The following is a 14,966-nucleotide window of genomic DNA, read 5'->3' as shown; positions in this document are numbered from 1 at the left end:
CTGCCATCTCTAATGAGATTTTAGCAGCTTGCACCCCATAGGTTCCCAATTTCTCTATTACAGAGAGGGGCACGAGGTTTATTCCTGAACCAAGATCACACAGAGCCTTAAAGATCATGGTGCCTATGGTACAAGGTATTATGAACTTTCCAGGATCCTGTCTCTTCTGAGGCAATGTCAGTTGATCCAGATCACTTAGTTCATTGATGAACAAGGGAGGTTCAACTTTCCAAGTATCAATACCAAATAATTTGGCATTCAGCTTCATGATTGCACCAAGGAACTTGGCAGCTTGATCTTCAGTAACATCCTCATTCTCTTCAGAAGAGGAATACTCATCAGAGCTCATGAAGGGCATAAGGAGGTTCAATGGAATCTCTATGGTCTCTAGATGAGCCTCAGAGTCCTTTGGTTCCTCAGAGGGAAGCTCCTTATTGGTCACTGGACGTCCCAGGAGGTCTTCCTCCTTGGGATTTACGTCCTCCTCTCCTTCTCTGGGTTCGGCCATGGTGCTTATGTCAATGGCCTTGCACTCTCCTTTTGGGTTCTCTTCTGTATTGCTTGGGAGAGTACTAGGAGGGATTTCAGTGATCCTCTTACTCAGCTGGCCCACTTGTGCTTCCAGATTTCTAATAGAAGACCTTGTTTCATTCATAAAACTTACAGTGGCCTTAGATAGATCAGAGACTAAGTTTGCTAAATTAGAAGTATTTTGTTCAGAGTTCTCTGTCTGTTGCTGAGTGGATGATGAAAAAGGTTTATTATTGTTAAACCTGTTTTTTCCACCATTATTAAAGCCTTGTTGAGGCTTTTGATCCTTCCATGAGAAATTTGGATGATTTCTCCATGATGAGTTATAGGTGTTTCCATAAGGTTCACCTAAGTAATTCACCTCTGCTATTGCAGGGTTCTCAGGATCATAAGCTTCTTCTTCAGAAGATGCCTCTTGAGTACTGTTGGATGCAGCTTGCATTCCATTCAGACTCTGAGAAATCATATTGACTTGCTGAGTCAATATTTTATTCTGAGCCAGTATGGCATTCAGAGTATCAATCTCAAGAACTCCCTTCTTCATAGGCGTCCCATTATTCACAGGATTCCTTTCAGAAGTGTACATGAACTGGTTATTTGCAACCATGTCAATGAGTTCTTGAGCTTCTGTAGGCGTTTTCTTCAGGTGAATGGATCCACCTATAGAGGTATCCAATGACATCTTAGATAACTCAGACAGACCATCATAGAAAATATCCAGGATGGTCCATTCTGAAAGCATGTCAGAAGGACACTTTTTGGTCAGTCCTTTGTATCTCTCCCAAGCTCCATAGAGGGATTCACCTTCTTTCTGTCTGAAGGTTTAAACATCCACTCTAAGCTTGCTCAGCTTTTGAGGAGGAAAGAACTTGGCTAGGAAAGCCTTGACCAGCTTATCCCAAGAGTTCAGGCTATCCTTAGGTTGAGAGTCCAACCATACTCTAGCTCTGTCTCTTACATCAAAAGGGAAAAGCATGAGCCTGTAAACTTCAGGATCTACTCCATTAGTCTTAACAGTATCACATATCTGCAAGAATTCAGTTAAAAACTGAAAAGGATCTTCAGATGGAAGTCCATGAAACTTGCAGTTCTGCTGCATCAGAGAAACTAATTGAGGTTTCAGCTCAAAGTTGTTTGCTCCAATGGCAGGAATGGAGATGCTTCTTCCATGTAAATTGGAATTAGGTGCAGTAAAGTCACCAAGCATCCTCCTTGCATTATTATTATTTTCGGCTGCCATCTCCTCTTCCTGTTCGAAAATTTCTGAAAGGTTATCTCTGGATTGTTGTAATTTAGCTTCTCTTAATTTTCTCTTCAGAGTCCTTTCAGGTTCTGGATCTGCTTCAACAAGAATATTCTTGTCCTTGCTCCTGCTCATATGACAAAGAAGAGGGCACAGAAAAAATAATAATAATAATATGGATCCTTTATACCACAGTATAGGGATCCCTTTGTGAGTGGAAGAAAAGAGGGAGACAAAGAATATGATGTAAAGAAAGAAACACAACTGTGAGGAGGGCAGAGATGTGAGATGAGATGTTAGTAAATGAATAAATAAATAGAATAAGATGGGAGAGGGAGAATTTTCGAAAATAATTTTTGAAAAAGAGTTAGTGATTTTCGAAAATAGTTTTTGAAAAAGGTTAGTATTTTTTTCGAAAAATTTTAAAATCAAAAATAAAAATAATTAGTTAATAAAAAAGAAATTTTTGAAAAGGAGGGAAGATATTTTCGAAAATTAGAGAGAGAGAGAGTTAGTTAGGTAGTTTTGAAAAAGTTAGGAAACAAACAAAAAGTTAGTTAGTTAGTTGGAACAAATTTTGAAAAGATAAGAAGTTAGGAAGTTAGAAAAGATATTTTGAAATCAAATTTTTGAAAAAGATAAGATGAGAAGATATTTTTGAAAAGATATGATTGAAATTAGCTTTTGAAAAAGATTTGATTTTTTTTAAAATCACAATTAATGACTTGATTCACAAGAAATCACAAGATATGATTCTAGAACTTAAAGTTTAAAACTTTCTTAACAAGTAAGTAACAAACTTGAAATTTTTGGATCAAAACATTAATTGGTGATGTTATTTTCGAAAATTTGATATAAAAATAAGAAAAAGATTTTTGAAAAATATTTTTATAATTTTCGAAAATAACTAAGAAAAATGAAAAAGATTTGATTTTTGAAAAAGATTTTGAAAAAGATAAGATTTTCAAATTGAAAATTTGATTTGACTCATAAGAAACAACTTGATTTTAAAAAATTTTGAAAAAGTCAATCCAAATTTTCGAATTTGATGAGAGAAAAAGGGAAAGATATTTTTTATTTTTGAATTTTTTTATGAAGAGAGAGAAAAACAAGAAAAATGATGCAATGCATGAGAATTTTAGATCAAAACATGTGATGCATTCAAGAATGCTATGAATGTCAAGATGAACACCAAGAACACTATGAAGATCATGATGAACATCAAGAACACAATTTTGAAAAATTTTTAATGCAAGGAAAACATGCAAGACACCAAACTTAGAATTCTTTAATGCTTAGACACTAAGAATTCAAGAATGCATATGAAAAACAAGAAAAGACACAAAATATGCAAATGCAAAGATCAAACAAGAAGACTTACCAAGAACAACTTGAAGATCATGAAGAACACTATGAATGTATGAGAATTTTCGAAAAATGCAAGATGCACATGCAAATGACACCAAACTTATAACATGACTCATGACTCAAACAAGAAACAAAAAATATTTTTGATTTTTATGATTTTCTAATTTTTTTGGATTTTTTTGAAAATTATATGAAAAAGAAAAAATAAGGATTCCAAAATTTTTAACATGAATTCTAGGAATCTTGCATTCTTAGTCTAAAGCTTCAGTCCAGGAATTAGACATGGCTCACTAGCCAGCCAAGCTTTCAATGAAAGCTTCGGTCCAAAACACTAAACATGGCCAATGGCCAGCCAAGCTTCAGCATGTAATTCAGGAACAGCAGCAAGGGGATTAGCAACAACTAGCTTGCTCTTGATAACAAATTGCAAGCCTCAGTCCAAATGAATTTAGACATGGCTTTACAGCCAGCCAGGCTTCACATGCTTCATGAAACACTAGAATTCATTCTTTAAAAATTTTGAATAAATTTTTTTTTTTGAAAACAGATGAGAAATTTTTGAAATATTTTTGAAAAATTTTTGAAAAGAAAACAAAAAGAAAATTACCTAATCTGAGCAACAGGATGAACCGTCAGTTGTCCATACTCGAACAATCCCCGGCAACGGCGGCAAAAACTTGGTATGCGAAATTGCTACTCAGGTTGTGAATTGTTGTTCGAAATTGATTCCCCGGCAATGGCACCAAAAACGGATGCACAGAACCATGGTCTAAACATATCTTCACAACTTCGCATAACTAACCAGCAAGTGCACTAGGTCGTCCAAGTAATACCTTACGTGAGTAAGGGTCGAATCCCACGGAGATTGTTGGTATGAAGCAAGCTATGGTCACCTTGTAAATCTCAGTCAGGCGGATATCAAATGGTTATGGAGTTTTCGAAAATAATATAATAAAATAGGGATAGAAATAATTATGTAAATCATTGGTGAGAATTTCAGATAAGCGAATAGAGATGCTTTCGTTCCTCTGAACCTCTGCTTTCCTGCTATCTTCATCCAATCAGTCTTACTCCTTTCCATGGCTGGCTTTATGTGATACATCACCACTGTCAATGGCTACTTTCGGTCATCTCTCGGGAAAATGATCCAATGCCCTGTCACGGCACGGCTAATCATCTGGAGGCATCACCTTTGTTAATGGTTTCATCTTATCCTCTCAGTGAAAATTATCAACGCACCATGTCACGGCACGGCTATTCATCTGTCGGTTCTCGATCATGCTGGAATAGGATTTACTATCCTTTTGCGTCTGTCACTACGCCCAGCAATCGCGAGTTTGAAGCTCGTCACAGTCATTCAATCATTGAATCCTACTCAGAATACCACAGACAAGGTTTAGACTTTCCGGATTCTCTTGAATGCCGCCATCATTCTAGCTTACACCACGAAGATTCTGATTAAGAGATCTAAGAGATACTCATTCAGTCGAAGGTAGAACGGAAGTGGTTGTCAGGCACGCGTTCATAGGGAATGATGATGATTGTCACGTTCATCACATTCAGGTTGAAGTGCGAATGAATATCTTAGAAGCGAAATAAGATGAATTGAATAGAAAACAGTAGTACTTTGCATTAATCTTTGAGGAACAGCAGAGCTCCACACCTTAATCTATGGAGTGTAGAAACTCTACCGTTAAAAATACAAAAGTGAAAGTCCAGGCATGGCCGAGAGGCCAGCCCTCAAACATGATCTAAGATAGCATACAACTGATCAAAGATCGCATACAACTGATCAAAGATGTCTAATACAATAGTAAAAGGTCCTATTTATAATAAACTAGCTACTAGGGTTTACAGAAGTAAGTAATTGATGCATAAATCCACTTCCGGGGCCCACTTGGTGTGTGCTTGGGCTGAGCTTGAGTGTTGCACGTGTAGAGGTCCTTCTTGGAGTTGAACGCCAGCTTTTGTGCCAGTTTGGGCGTTCAACTCTGGTTTTGGCTCCTTTTCTGGCGCTGGACGCCAGATTTGGGCAGAAAGCTGGCGTTGAACGCCAGTTTACGTCATCTATTCTTGGCCAAAGTATGGACTATTATCTATTGCTGGAAAGCCCTGGATGTCTACTTTCCAACGCAATTAGAAGCGCGCCATTTCGAGTTCTGTAGCTCCAGAAAATCCACTTTGAGTGTAGGGAGGTCAGAATCCAACAGCATCAGCAGTCCTTCTTCAACCTCTGAATCTGATTTCTGCTCAAGTCCCTCAATTTCAGCCAGAAAATACCTGAAATCACAGAAACTCATAGTAAAGTCCAGAAATGTGAATTTAACATAAAAACTAATGAAAACATCCCTAAAAGTAACTAGATCCTACTAAAAATATACTAAAAACAATGCCAAAAAGCGTATAAATTATCCGCTCATCAATTACATAAGCCAAAAGGCATCCTTTTGTATGCATACGTTCCAAAGGGACATGTAAAAGTGGTCTTCTCCTGATCTTCAGGAGCTATATGAATTTGAAAGTAGCCTGTATTACCATCTAAAAAGCAATAATGGGATTTACCTGACAGGCGATCGAGCATCTGATCAATAAATGGCAAGGGGTAATGATCCTTGTGAGTAGCTTGGTTGAGACGCCTATAGTCAATGCAAACCCTCCATGAATTCTGCACCCTAGTTGTCAGGAGCTCTCCATGCTCATTCTTTATTGTTGTGACTCCAGACTTCTTGGGCACCACTTGTACTGGACTGACCCATTCACTGTCTGAGATTGGGTAAATGATATCTGCTTCAAGTAGCCTGGTTACTTCTTTCTTGACAACTTCTAAGATGGTGGGATTTAATCTTCTTTGGGGTTGATGGACGGGTTTTGATTCCTCTTCTAAATATATTCTGTGCTCATAAACTTGAGGATTGATACCTACTATATCCGTCAAGCTCCACCCAATTACTTTCTTGTGCTTTTTCAGCACACTGAGCAGTTGTTCCTCCTTGTGAGAAGTGAGTTCCCTTGCAATGATAACTGGAAACTTCTGATTATCCTCAAGGTAAGCATACTTGAGGTGTGGAGGAAAGGGCTTCAATTCCAATTTCTTCTCATGGCTAGGTTCTGGATCATCCGGGACTAGTGGTAATGGTAAGGTGTCTTTATTATGTTCAGAGGGTGTCCCCACACTTGGACCTTGCTCCATGTGCTTCTCTTCTAATTCTTCTTGGTGAAGTTCAGCTACAGTTTCATCAATGATGTCACACTAAAAGATAGAATGATCTTTCGGAGGGTGCTTCATAGCTTCATTTAAACTGAAACTTACTGTTCTGCCATCTATCTCAAAGGAGTAAGTTCCTGAGAATGCGTCCAGCTTGAACTTCGAGGTCTTCAGGAATGGTCTTCCAAACATGATTGATGATGGTCTTCCTGAGTCATTAGTGGGCATTTCCAGGATATAGAAGTCAATAGAAAATGTGAGCCCCGTAATGCTCACTAATACATCTTCAGCAATTCCAATTACTGTAATAATGCTTTTATCTGCTAACACAAAATGAGCTGCCAACCTTTTTAAGGGAGGGAGCCTTAAGGTATCATATATAGACAATGGCATTATACTAACACACGCTCCTAAGTCACACATGCAATCAGAAAATATTACACCTCCAATGGTATAGTTAACCATGCATGGACTTGGATCACTACATTTTTCAGGTATACCTCCCATTAAAGCAGATATAGAATTACCTAAAGGAATAGTTTCTAACTCATTGATTTTATCTTTATGTATGCATAAATCTTTCAAAAACTTTTCATATTTAGGTACTTGCTGAATAACATAAAAAAGGGGAACAGTTACCTCAACCTTTTTGAAAATTTCTACCATTTTGGGATCAAATTTCATCTGCTTTCTAGACTTCCTTGCAAGATGTGGAAATGGGATAGGAATGGCGCCATTTTCAGCTTCTGCATCCTTTGGTGCTCCATTTCTTTGCTGAGCTACTTCTTCTTCAACAATGTCTTGCACTTCCTCTTCCTCTTCAGCATCTTCCACTTCTATTACATCCTCAGCTGGGGCGTGTACCTGTGGGCTTGGCTCCTCTTGGTTCTTCTCCTGCAATGTGGTTTCGGACCTCAAAGTGATGGCGTTGATGCCACCCTTGGGGTTAGGTAAGGGTTGAGAAGGAATTCCACTGGAGTTTAAAGGCTGGTTAGTGGAAGTAGGTAATGAATCTATCCGGGCGGCGAGAGCTTGTAAAGTGGCATTCAGACCATTTAGAGTAGAGTTCAGTGTAGTCTGCATGTCTTGTTGTCCTTGTGCAAGAGAACGAAGCATCTCGTCGTTTGATGAGGAAGTGGGATAAGTGATCTGAGGGACCTGTTGTTGGTTGTGCTGGGGTCCTTGTGATTACCGTAAGTGAGGAGTTCTATAAGGTTGGTTCTGGTTCTGCTGTCTGTTGTTGTTATTCCACCTCTGGTTTCCATTGTTGTCTCTGCCTCCTCTGTTATAGTTGTCCCTCCAGCCATGGTTGGAATTATCCCTCCAACCTTGGTTGGAGTTGTCCTGCCATCCTTGGTTATAGTTGCCGCCTTGTTGATTGTATCCTTGATTTGGGCGGTCATAGAAGTTATGAGTGGTTGCCACAGTATTGTCTTCTTGTTGGAGCTGCGGGCATTCATCAGTATAATGACTATAATCAGCACATATGCCGCATACTCTTTGAGGGACTAACTGTTGGCTTTGCTGTGGTGGGAAAGGCTGAGCTTGTTGTTGTTGATTCAACTATAATTGCTTCAGTAGGTTGGTCATTTCACATATACTCTGTGTAAGAGCAGTAGTCTCAGTACTAGAGAAAATTTCTGCAACAGCTTTAAAGTGGCTATTCCTGTGCCTGTGATTCCTGGTGGACTCAGCTAAGTCGCTGATTAGTTGCCATGCTTCATCTGCGGTCTTGTACTTTTTCAGAGAACCATTACTAGCACCATCTAGTGTAGTCTTATCCCGAGGCTTCATGCCTTGAGTGAAATAGCTGATCAATACTAGCCTGTCAATCATGTGATAGGGGCATGCATCTAGAAGGTTCTTAAAATGCTCCCAGTACTCATAGAGAATTTCTCCTTGAACAATGCATGAGATCTCTTTCCTTAGTCTGTCTGTAACTTTAGCTGGAAATTATTTTTCCAGAAATTCTCTTCTGAGCGTATCCCAGTTAGTAACAGTCACTTAAGGTTGGGAGTAGTACCACTCCCTTGCCTTTCCCTCAAGAGAAAACGGGAAGGCAGTTAACAGAATAGAAGTTTCATTAGCACCCTGACATCAAACAGTAGAACAGGCTGTCTGAAAATCCCTGTGGTGCTTGATGGGCTCCTGAGCAGGTAAGCCATGAAACTTGGGCATTTAGTTTATTAGTGCAGTCTTCAGTTCAAAATCTGCAGCCAGAGTTGGATGATGCACTTGATACGGCTACATTGTAAAATCTGGGGCTCCAGCTTCCTAGAGAGTAATCCTCCTAGGTGCTGCCATTCTATCTGCACGTGAATCAACTGAATCAGTAGTAAAAGAGCTTGTTTCGCTCTCAGATGGCGGTTCAGATTCACCCTCAAAGGCTAACCGACGTCGAGCTCGCCTAATATGTGAAATAGTTCTTTCAATTTCAGGATCAAATGAGGCTAAACTCGGATCAGGCACTGAACGTGTCATTCAATGAAAAAAACATATAGCTCATGGTAAAAAAATAAAATTAAAATATGCAAATAAAAAAATAAAAATATGTACACTAATTAATAATCTAGCACACAATTGCAACTCCCCGGCAACGGCACCAAAAACTGGTGCGTGATAAAAGTTAGGCCAATTAAGAGATTATAATATAATAGAACAGCGTTGCGAGTATAGCTCTTAACCAGCTAAAATTTGCCTAACCAATTTAGAAGAGTGTCACAAAAATTTAGAATAGAAAAATACTGGGAGTATGAGTCCCAGGTCGTCTCCCAACGAGTTGCAAGAAATGGTGCTATTTTATAAATTAGGAAATTCCAAGAGAGTTGAGTTTGGATAATGAGTAATTAAATAATTATAAATTAAAGCAATAAAAACTAAGGGTTGCCCCCCAACATTTTTTGTTAATTTTGCAGATCGCGCAGGTCACGCGTACGCGTCAGTCACACGTGCGCGTCATTCATGCAGACTCCAGTCCACGCATACGCGTTAGGCACGTGCACGCGTCGCTGCAATTTTCTCTGTTCTGCGCGCTCGCGTGAGCCATGCGCGCGCGTCGGTGTTCACTGATCATCTCCTTAGTTTCTTGTGTTCCTTCTATTTTGATAAGCTTCCTCTCCATTCTCTAAGCCATTCCTACCCTATAAAGCCTGAAACACTTAACACACAGATCACGGCATCGAATGGTTTAAAGGAGAAAAATATACTAATTAAAGATCTCTTAGGAAGCAAGTTTTCAACCATAGAATAAAACTAGGAAGGAAAATGTAAAATCATCCAATTAGTATGAATAAGTGGGTGATGACTTGATGAAACCACTCAATAAAACACAAGATAAACCATAAAATAGTGGTTTATCAATTACCCTATACACTTGAGTGATTAGAGTGCACATATACTATCAGTATGAGTTCAATGCTTGATTCTAAGTTTCTTGCTTTCATGAGCTATCTTCTTACAAGTTTACTTGTCTTTACTGTATGAGTTGAATTAGTGGAATCTAAATTACTTTTGTATTGGAGAACTTATTTACTGTTAACCAAGTAGATAGAAATATCTTAGCATATAGTTGCCTTCATAGGTTGCATTGCATGAGTCTTACTTTTTCCTACTCATTTATTTTATCTCCTTGAGCTAAGCATGAGGACATGCTAATGTTTAAGTGTGGGGAGTTTGATAAACCACTATTTTGTGGTTTATCTTGTACTAATTGAGTGGTTTTTATCAACTCTTTACTCACTTATTCATAATATTTGCATGATTTTACAATTCCTTCCTAATTATGCTCTATGATTGAAAACCTACTTCTTGAGCCTTTAAATTGTGTATTCTTAATGTCCTCTCATACTATTTGATATCGTGATCTGTGTGTTCAGTGTTTTCAGGCTTTAAAGGACAAGGAATGGCTTAGAGGATGGAGAGGAAGCTTGCAAAAATGGAAGGAGCACAAGAAATAAAGGAGACAACCAGCGAGAAGCGACGCGCACGCATGGCTCACGCGTGCGCGCAAATTGGAATTCTGCATAGTGACATGTGTGCGTTCCCGACGCGTACGCGTGGAAGTGAATCTGCACAATGACGCGAGCGCGTGCCTGACACGCACGCATGGCAAGGAAAATCGTCAAACGATGCGTACGCGTGACTGACGCGTACGCGTGATATGCGCGATCTGCAGAAATAACAGAAAACGCTGGGGGCGATTTCGGGCCGAGTTTTGACCCAATTTTCAGCCCAGAAACACAGAATAGAGCCAGGAAACATGCAGAGACTCAACATACATTCAGAGACATTCACACATTCACATTACGCATAGTTTTAGTTTAGTTTTTGAATCTTAGAGAGAATTCTACTCCTTCCTCTAGGGTTCTTCACATTCATAGTTTTATAGTTTATTGCTTTTGCTTTTGGATACTGAGAAGGATCATTACCTCCGTAAAAGTTTCATTATTCTAGTTTGTTTTCTTAATTCCCTTTCTTTTTACTGCCCATTGACCCTGTTTGGATAAGTATGTTGTATTTTGGGATTTATTAATACAAGAACCTTTTTATTTTTAATTGATTTTTAATTATTGTCTATCATGTTTTCCTTTTATTCCCTTTTTAATTCTGTGAAGTTTATATTCATGATAATGGAGTAGTTTCCTAACTTGATTGGGAGTTGATTAAAAGGAGAACCTTGAGTTGAAATACTCAAGTGTTAATCCTAATGGGTAGTTGATGACTGACAACTCTAGTCTCTTACTCTAATCCTTCCTTAGGAAAGGATTAGGATCTGTGATATAGTTGGTTAGTTAGTTACTTGACTTTCCCTTATTAATTAAGGGATGACCAAGTAGAGCAACTACCTTTTATTATTAAACTTGGAAAATTCCAACAAGGATAGAAATTCCAATTAATCTTCTCCCGATCAAGGCTTTTAATTTAATTATATAAATTCTCTCATTAATTTCTGTTGTTTAATTTTACAATTATTTATTTTCCTATTTCTCAAACTCATAATTTCTGGGAAAACCTCTGACCAATAAGCTGCACTCTTTTGTCAACTCGTTGGGAGACGACCTGGGATTCATACTCCCAATAATCTTATTCTTAAATCTGTGATAACTCTTCTAAATTGACAAGCGGATTTTTGCTGGTTAAGAACTGTACTTGCAACGCATTTCTATTATTAATTTCTTAACCGGCCAATTTCCGCCGCGTCAATTTTTGGCGTCGTTGCCGGGGAGTTGCAATAGTGTGCTAATTTATTGGTTGGAATTTATTTATTTGCATTTTATTTTATTTTGTTTTATTACCATGAGCTATATGTTTCTTTTATTGAATGACGCGTTCACTACCTGATCTGAGCTTAGCCGCATTTGATCCTGAATATGAAAGAACTCTTTCATGTATTAGGCGAGCTCGGCGTCGGCTAGCCTCTGAGGGTGGTGAAGTGGTTGTTGCCAATTCACCAGTCTTATCTGAGAGTGAATCTGAACTGCCAATTTAGGAAGAAACAAGCTCCTCTACTACTGATTCAGTTGATTTACATGCAGGTAACATGGTAGCACCCAAGAGGATTACTCTCCAGGAGGCAGGAGCCCCAGACTTTAATTTGCAACCGTATCAAGCGCGTCACCCAAATCTGGCTGCAGATTTTGAACTGAAGACTGTGCTAATCAACTTGATACCTAAGTTTCATGGCTTACCTGCTCAGGAGCCTATAAAGCACCTCAGGAATTTTCAGACAGCCTGTTCTGCTAATCGCTTTCCCATTTTCTCTTGAGGGAAAGGCGAGGGAGTGGTATTACTCCCAACCTGAAGCAACTGTTACCAACTGGGACATGCTCAGGAGAGAATTCTTGGAAAAATACTTTCCGGCTGAAGTTACAGACAGACTAAGAAAGGAGATTTCATGCATCATCCAAGGTGAATCAGAAACCCCTTATGAGTACTGGGAGCGCTTCAAGAGTCTGCTGGATGCATGCCCCCACCACATGATTGATAAGTTGGTATTGATCAGCTACTTCACACAAGGCATGAAGCCTCAGGATAAGACCACATTGGATGGTGCTAGTAATGGGTCTCTGAAAAAGTACAAGACAGCAGATGAGGCGTGGCAACTGATCAGCGATCTAGCTGAGTCCACCCGGAATCACAGACACAGGAACAACCATTCCAAGGCTGTTGTAGAGGTTTCCTCTAGCATTGAGACTACTGCTCTCACACAGAGTATATGTGAGATGACCAACCTACTGAAGCAGATAAATCTAAATCAACAACAATCTCAACCTCCCTCACCACAACATAGTCAACAACTGGTTCCTCATAGAGTATGCGGAATATGTGCTGATTATAGTCACTACACTGATGAGTGTCTACAGCTCCAACACGAGGACAACACCTTGGCAGCCACTCACAATTTCTAAGACCACCCAAATCAAGGATATCATCAACAAGGCGACAACTATAACCAGGGTGGGAACTATAACCAAGGTTAGCAAGACCATTCCAACTAGGGGTGGAGAGATAATTCTAACCAGAGCTGGAGGGACAACCATAACAGAGGAGGCAGAGACAACCAGGGAAATCAGCGGTAGAATAATAACAACAATTGGAATAACCGGTATCAGCAAAACCAGAATCAGCCTTACAGAGCACCTCATCTAAGGCAGTCTCAAGGACCATAGCACAACCAACAGCAGGCTCCTCAAATCACCTATCCCCCTTCTTCTTCTCATGATGAACTACTTTAGTCTATTGAGCAAAGGCAAAAGACCATGGAGAGCTCGCTTAGCTCCACCTTAAATGGTCTGACCTCTGCTGTACAAGCTCTTGCCTCACAGATTGGATCAATGAACAACTCCAACAACCAGCCTTCAAGCTCCAGTGGAATTCCTTCTCAACCATTACCCAACCCCAAAGGTGGCATCAATGCCATCACTTTGAGGTTCAAAAACACACTGCAAGAGAGGAATCCTGAGGAGCCAAGCTCACAAGAACACGCCCCAAAGGAGGACATGGTTGAAGTGGAGGAGGTTGAAGAAGAAGATGAAGTGCAAGACTTGGTTGAAGAAGAAGCAGCTCACCCCAGGAATAGAGCACCAAGTAACGCAGAAGCTGTAAGAGACGCAGAAGCTGTAGGAGATGCCATCCATATTCCATTTCTACACCTTGCAAGGAAGTCCAGAAAGCAGATAGAACTCGATCCCAAAATGGTAGAAATCTTCAAAAAGGTTGAGGTAACTATTCCTCTTTTTGATGTTATTCAGCAAGTACCTAAATATGCAAAATTCCTAAAAGATTTATGCATACATAAGGATAAGATTAATGAATTAGAAACTATTCCTTTTGGTAGTTCCATATCTGCTTTAATGGGGGGTATACCCGAAAAATGTAGTGACCCAGGTCCATGCATGGTTAACTGTACCATTAGGGGTGTAATATTTTCTGACTGCATGTGTGATCTAGGAGCATGCGTGGGTATTATGCCTTTGTCTATATATGATGCTTTGAGGCTCCCTCCCTCAAAAAGGTTGGCATCTCATTTTGTGTTAGCAGATAAAAGTATTATTACAGTGGTTGGAATTGCTGAGGACGTGCTGGTGAGCATCAAGGGGCTCACATTTCCCATTGACTTCTACATCTTGGAGATGCCCCAAAATGACTCAGGAAAGCTGTCATCCATCCTGCTTCGAAGACCATTCCTGAAGACTTCGAAGTTCAAGCTGGATGCCTTTTCAGGAACCTATTCTTTTGAGATAGACGGCCGAGCAGTGAGCTTCAATCTAAATGATGCTATGAAGCACCCTCCGAAATATCATTCCGTATTCCAATGCGACATCATTAATGAGACTGTAGCTGCAGTCCACCAAGAAGAAATGGAGGAGATACACATGGAGCAAGGTCCAAGTGTGGGGAAACCCTCTGAACACAATGAGGACACCTTGCCATTATCACTAGCTCCAGAAGATCCAGTGCCCAGTCAGGAGCAGAAATTGGAGTTAAAGCCCCTTCCACCTCACCTCAAGTATGCTTACCTTGAAGATAATCAGAAGCTCCCAGTCATCATTGCAAGGGAACTCACTTCCCAACAAGAGGAGCAGCTGCTTAGTGTACTGAAAAGACACAAGAAGGCCATTGGGTGGAGCCTGGTGGATATAGTAGGCATCAGCCCTCACGTTTGTGAGCATAGAATATTTTTAGAAGAGGGAGCAAGGCTTGTCCGTCAACCCCAAAGAAGACTGAACCCCACTATCCTGGAGGTTGTCAAGAAGGAAGTAACCAGATTACTTGAGGCAGATATCATCTATCCCATCTTAGACAGTGAGTGGGTCAGCCCAGTACAAGTGGTGCCCAAGAAGTCTGGAGTCACCACAGTGAAGGATAAGCATGGAAAGCTCATAGCAACCAGAGTGCAGAATTTCTGGAGGGTTTGCATTGATTACAGGCGCCTCAACCAAGCCACTCGTAAGGATCACTACCCCCTGCAATTCATTGATCAAATACTGGACTGCCTGTCAGGTAAATCCCATTATTTCTTTTTAGATGGTTACACAGGCTATTTCCAGATTCATATAGTTCTTGAAGATCAGGAAAAGACTACTTTTACATGTCTCTTTGGAACATATGCTTACAAGA

General features: G+C 39.8%; 2 non-coding genes across 2 annotated transcripts; one reads left to right on the top strand and one right to left on the bottom strand.

Annotated features, from left to right (window-relative positions):
* The first annotated feature begins 1,267 nt into the window (after positions 1–1,267).
* Positions 1,268–1,375, top strand: LOC112731943 (small nucleolar RNA R71). Its single transcript, XR_003167691.1, has one exon. It is a non-coding gene; the product is annotated as a small nucleolar RNA R71 (small nucleolar RNA).
* Positions 1,376–12,220: 10,845 nt separating this feature from the next.
* On the bottom strand, positions 12,221–12,328 carry LOC112732194 (small nucleolar RNA R71). Its single transcript, XR_003167930.1, has one exon. It is a non-coding gene; the product is annotated as a small nucleolar RNA R71 (small nucleolar RNA).
* Positions 12,329–14,966: the final 2,638 nt, after the last annotated feature.

This window comes from Arachis hypogaea, chromosome 12 (genome assembly GCF_003086295.3).
Source record: "Arachis hypogaea cultivar Tifrunner chromosome 12, arahy.Tifrunner.gnm2.J5K5, whole genome shotgun sequence".
Taxonomy (NCBI): Eukaryota; Viridiplantae; Streptophyta; class Magnoliopsida; order Fabales; family Fabaceae; genus Arachis; species Arachis hypogaea.
Note: the sequence above shows the minus strand (reverse complement) of the source record. Positions and strands in the feature narration are given on the sequence as shown.